Genomic DNA, 6743 nt, shown 5'->3' on the forward strand with positions numbered 1-6743 from the left:
TATTTATAGTATTATTGTCATGTATTTTCGCTATTATTGTAATTGTGTGGTTCGATTTCGTTCTAGAAATCTTACCTTGGGTTTTGGTTTTGGTTTTTCCTTTTCATATCAGTTTGAGTGGAAGGCTTACTTGTCAACAGTCGCGACAAGTGCCAGCATGACCTTTAGTTTTTGGGTCGTGACAATACTGACTTTTGCAAGATATGATTTTTTCTTTATTGAGTTAGCTAAGTAGGATCAACATTCATCATTTTCAATAGCTTAAGTTTTTATTTTATTTATTATTATAAAATATTTTAATGCAAGTATTTTTATATCATCACATAACACAAAAAAGACTATAGACGGTATCATCATTATGCAACAATTATATTTAAAATGATTTATTTACATATATGATATAATCCCAATACAAACAAAAAATTTTGAATATCAAGAACATTATATATATACTACCCAAAGTAATAACTCACTACTCTAGCCGTGAACTACTATAAAAAGAAATGAATAAATAAATATCTTAAATATATATTCAGAATAGAAGAATAAGAAATGAATATTGACCATAACAGAAGTAGAATGAAGCTCACCAAAATATTTGTAAAAGGAGACAAATCTTTAATAGATATAGAACCTTTCTGAGAAACACACGTCTTGAAAATGAAAAAAATTATGGTAAAGGACAGGATACAATACTCGATAAATATTATAATTGATCCATAAGAAAAGTCCCATAAAACATGAAGTGATACAAGATAATATAATTCACCCTAATCATGTCATAATGTATGTATATATAGGGCTGAATAAAATTGAACCTCAAATCAAGAAAAAAAAATCCAACTAATAATTTGGTTTGACTTGATTTGGTGTTGAAAAAAAATGACTAAAATTGATTTAGTTTGATTTTAACTATAAAAGGTCAAATCGAACCGAACTAACCCAATATTATATTTTTACAAAGTCTAAAAATATTTAATACATAAAAATATTTACTATGATGTAATTTATAAATATTTCTTAAACTTTTTCATCTTTTTTGTCTTTCGACATATCATTTCAAGTTTAAAGTTAGAATTAGTAACTCAAATAAAACTCAAATCAATATTAATGTTGATAAAAAATTTCAAGTAAGCACTAGGAATGACAATAATGTGGATGTCCTTTAGTTTTGTATAAATACATAATCTAAATTTATTTTTTTATTTAATATTTAGTAAATTTCCTTAAGAAACACCTAAGATAGTTCTATTTTCCTAGGATCAAAGAAATATTAGAAGTAAAAACTAATTATATGTTAAAAACCCAAAAAAATCTGAAAACCCCAAGAAAATTGAAAAAAACTGAAAAAATTCGAATTGAAAAAATCAAATTTCATTGATTTGATTTGATTTATAGATTTAAAAATCTAAAAGGAATAGTTTGATTTGGTATTTAAAATATTTGGACCAACCGATCATGTACACCCATATGTCTATGTGGAAAGAAGATAAATTAAATGAATACTTTATTATTCATCTTCATAACATTTATTGAACACCATGCATTGTAGTATTAAACATGCTTCACTTGATCTTTCTCTAATTATCACAAGACTTCCGAGGGTTTAATTATCATCTATTATTGGCTTGACCTTCTTTTTGGATCATCTTAATTTTTTGGACATCAATGTCAAGTTGACCCTAACCTCCTAGTGTTCAAAATAATCATGTATGCATGTGAAAATAATCATCATAATCATTAGAAAAAATAAAAGATATTCAAAGCCATCATAAATCTCTAAAAGTCACGAAAGACATCAATAAAATTATACAACATCAAACATTTGAAAATTTTCAAAAAAAATACATATTTTATATATTTCAAAATGTATGACTTATGACATTTAACTAAGTAAATTCTAAAAACGTGTTATAGATAACATTTAGTATTATAAACATCCAATTACATGGTCAACTTTTAGGTTGTACAATAAATGTGATGAATCAATTATCTACTTGTCCCTATTGAGAATTTGATAACAAAATATTCATTAAGACATTATATTAAATGTGGAAAAAGTATGCTCTCTTGGTAAAATCACCTGAAAGCGACGTCTCAAGTAATTTTAATTTTAGGCGAAATACTTATGCAGATTCATGAATTTATGGGTTTTTTCATATTTGTACCTCAATTAAGTCGTGTTCCTATTAAATTCTTGTGTCATCCATAAATCATTTCAATTAAACACAAGCGTCTGACCTGACACATTGTGTGTTCTCATGTTTCTCAAGCATGTGAAATTATAAGGAAGAATATGATGTGGCACTTTCCAATAGTATTCTTTCCCTTTTTATATTTATCCTATTATCTCTCCCTCTTTCTCTAATTTCTCATCCTGATTTCTCCCTCTCTTCTTTATATCTGTCAAGTCAAAGTAGTTTTTCTCCTTCTCTTCTTAATTTATCATCCGTCTTCCTCTAGGTGTTTCTCATCGTTATTTTTAATAGCGATGTCGAATTTATTTTTCTCATCATCTTATCTTCTTCAGCTATAATTATGGTACGTCGATGTGGGATCAAAGTCAAAATTAAGACTTCATAAACACAACTAAATACTGAACGCAGATTCTTTTATTGCAAAACTTCAAAGGTATTCATCTTTCATTTCTATCAAATGAATTTATTTCATTTTAGTTCAATTTTGAAGTTTAATTTTTTCTTTAATTTCGCATGCGAGAGGTGGATGCAATTACTTTTGATATTATGATGATGAAATGTCTTCTCAAGCAAAGAGGGTGATATTGTGATTTGTTAAAAAAAAAAGTCAAATCATATGAAAAAGAAAGAAATCAATTAAGAAATTAAGGTTGATATGCAATGTTGCAGTTGTGATTTAGGTACATGAAATTTCCTTAAGAAATGTTCTTAAATGATTTAAGGATTAAACTTGGGTTAGCTTACTATATGGGATTGTTTTATTTGATTTTTGTTATTGTAATTGGTTTGTTTTGTGATGAATAAATGAAGAGAAATTATGTAATGTGTATTAGACTTCTCTATTTTTCAGTGTTCAGATGATTAAGTTACTATGAAATGGTATTACACAATGGTAACTAACAATTCAAAAAGGTTAATGTATATGAGGGAGTAAAACCACTTCACACAAAATAAAGTATCTTTCATTTGATAAAACATAAGACATTGTAAATCATCCACCAAAAGAATGTAAAGCACAAGTATAATTGATCAATACTTTTCACACAAAATAACTACCTTTCAATTGCTCTAATGATCTCTAAACAAACATGAATATCAACCAAAAACAAACATAAAACAAACCATTAAAATATAGTTTAAAAATCTTTAAATACTCCAACAAAATATCAAAACAGTAACACAATTAATATTTTTGCTGCTGAAATTACAAGGTAGTACTTAAACATAATTTGGTTCAATAAGTTCATATGTCTCCTGGTGCACTAGAACTTCCACTTGGACTCTCGTTGACTGACTCAACGTTGCAATTGTGTAGTTGTAACAACATCCTTTTCTTTTACTTTATTTCTCGAGGCTTATAACCAATATCATTGTTTGTTGACACTGCATCTTTATAAAAGTTAGTGTGACAAATCTTTTATCCATAGTATCAGGCTGCATAAAATGATATTTATCAAAGAAGAATTAAAAAAATACATGGCGTTGTACACTATACTAACATTTAAAGTTTCATTATCACTTATATGATAGATGTAGATGTCAAATCCTATAGTCTTGGACCTCTTTTGTCCTACTACTGATGTTGATGCTCCAATGGGCCTTTATCCCCATATTGCTAATCTACAACTCTCTTTCCCCTTTCAATATCTTTTCTAGTGTCCCTTTCAGTGTTCTTGCCTCTACCAACTCCTCTACCTCTGCTAGTGTCCTTACCTTTACCTCTATCTCTTTTGGCTGAGCTGGCTGATCTCTTCTAATAGTTAAAGTATCAACACATGTAGAACTGCCTTGCTGGCTAAACATTGATGGTTGGCTGAATCTTGATAGTTGACTAGAGCTTGGTGGTTGACTGTAGGTTGGTGGCCTGTTAGATTCTGGTGACTGGCTAAAGCTTGGTGCCTGGATAGAGTTTTTAGGTTGTTCCATCTTATCCTAATAGTGCAGTTTTAGCCATATATTTGTTCTCTTAAGGGTAAAAAGACCAGATGTGAGATATCTAAAATTCAAGTGTCAACAAACTTCCTCATTTTAACATTCTATCTGTTATCTTGTGCCTAATCTCCTCTAACATAGTGATTATAGATTTATATCTAGAGGCTAAAATCTATGAATTAAATGTCTCAGACATATAATTTTAAATAAGTCACATTTAGCATATTTTCTAAAATATGCCTTGCCCCGTGATTTTTTCATAATGTAACAAATCCTCACCGATGTCCTTATCAAATTGACAAGTTTGTCCATCGTATATTGAAATTTCACTTTAGAACTTGCTTTAACATATCTCAAGAATTATTTCTTCTTTCTTTTCCTCTTCAGGTCTGATATCAATTGGACCATATGTGTCTAGCATACCACTTCATCTCACAATATGATAACAACTCAAGTATAGTTGGCATAAGACCCTACATAAACATAAAACTAAAAATAAAAATAAAAAGGTATAAGAACATAAACTATATAGTTAAAAAATAAGAGATCAAAACTAAAGTATAAAAATTAGACTAATCTTTTGCATATCTGACATGACAGCCAGTCCATGTCTAGTCCCTAAGTTCAGATCTTGTATCAAGTAGTTGACAAAGAAACTCAAACTATATTTTGTCTCTTGATCAACCATTTCCCAAGCTATTGGAAACATTAAGTTATTTCCATTTCTCCCAACTGCAACTAACAATTTACCCTTACAAGCACCTTGTACAAAAAATCTATCTTAACCAATAATTTTTCTGCAACCTTTCAATTGCCTTTTTCTTAATACAACAAAGCAAACAAATAAATTTTCTCCTGGCTAAGACTTTCTAACTACCCTCATCCAATAAGAATTGCCAAGATTAGTATGTTTATCATGTCTTCATAGTGACATAATATTGCAAATTTCATCTTTCAGTCACCCAAGAAGTCCTCCACGATCCTATTCTTTGCCCTATAATAAATAGTTCTTCCAACATAAAATTTTAATTTTTTTCTCACCAATTTTTGAATTTTCTATAGTTTTATATAAGATTGACAAGTTAGATCATCCTTGAAATTATTTACAATAAATGATGTATGAGCAGATGCATATTTGAGGCTTTTAACTGAGAATAATTGCAAAGTCTTAAGCAACTTTTGTCGTTTTTTATTGTTTTATCTTTGATTTTGCAGTAAAAACTCACAACTAGGGGATGGTACTTGACATTCTGGAACTTATTCCAAGGGATTTTACTTTTCTTTTAGGGGCTATTATAACTCTTTGATTGGGTTTTGAGATTTTGCTCTTGAACTTGGAAGAGAATCAACTTCAGACTTCATCTTTTGTAAGTTTAATTACTTTAAATGATGAATATGATTGTTGTTATCTCTTTCTTTCTCATGTGAAACTAAAACCCACAACTACGGTTGTGGGATCTATGATTATTCCTCCATGGATTTAATATTTGGTTAGGGTTCGAGTGATTGTAGGAATATCTTGATAATTCTTTTATATTAATTATTTTTTGTTGGTTTCAAATAATAGGCCTTGCTTACTGTTAATTTGCTTGAGATAAGAAATCAACCCTAGTAAAAAGTGGATTATCAACAAGGATTTGGGAAGGTTAAGTTCTCATCTGATGATTAATGCTGTAACAAGATTGATCAACTCGAGATAAAATCAGTATGAATAGAATGTTTTCCTAAGTTCGAGAGAATTAGGGAGTTCAACATCTAGGTAGGTTGAGAAACACTTAGATAGACTGTCAAAACTAATAATTTAGTGTTTCCCATAAGTCACGAAAATCCAATACTACAACTGTTATTCAATGGAGGATTACTAATCATAGTGATCACAACTCTAGTTTCTCTATATAATCGATTTGAAATATTGCAGTTTAAGATTTGAGATCTGAAGCAAATTAAACTTTAACATTTGTTTGATCATTGAAAACCCCCCATTTTAGCTCTTTGTATTATTTATTTGAATTCAACTTGTAGCTATAATTTTAAATTAGTTTAATCGTCACTCACATTGTTCCTGTGGATTTGACCCCGACTCTAAAAGTTGGGTAAATATATTGACGACGACCGCCTTGCACTAAATTGATGTGTAAGTTGAGCGTTATCAAAAATGGCATCATTACCGGGGAACAATTTGGCTTATTGAGTTGGTTTAGAATTTTAGCCTACTTTCTTGAATTTAAACTTGTAAATATTTGTTTTTAGTTTACTTTTATTTCTTGTGTTAGGTAGATTTTTATTTTAGTTTACTTACTACTATGGCATCATAGAATGAACATGATCTTGGTGGTTGGAAATCTTATCTTGATGATCCATTTCCATATTGTGATGGACCTCACTTTTGGTAAGACTGTAGATATGCTCCCCGGAGAGAGATGTGTGCACCATCTCCATCCTATCGGGAGTATGATTGTTCTGTATATAGTGGTCAAGATGGACATTGGAGTTATTGTCTAAATGCCCCCTCCCCTATTGTGCTAACCTAAATTCTAGTTATTCTTATGAGTTTAATAGGTATTATAGTCAAGAAAAAAGGAACAAGGCATCGGTAAGAGTGGCATTAAAGCT

This window comes from Capsicum annuum, chromosome 6 (assembly GCF_002878395.1).
Source record: "Capsicum annuum cultivar UCD-10X-F1 chromosome 6, UCD10Xv1.1, whole genome shotgun sequence".
NCBI classification, from domain to species: domain Eukaryota; kingdom Viridiplantae; phylum Streptophyta; class Magnoliopsida; order Solanales; family Solanaceae; genus Capsicum; species Capsicum annuum.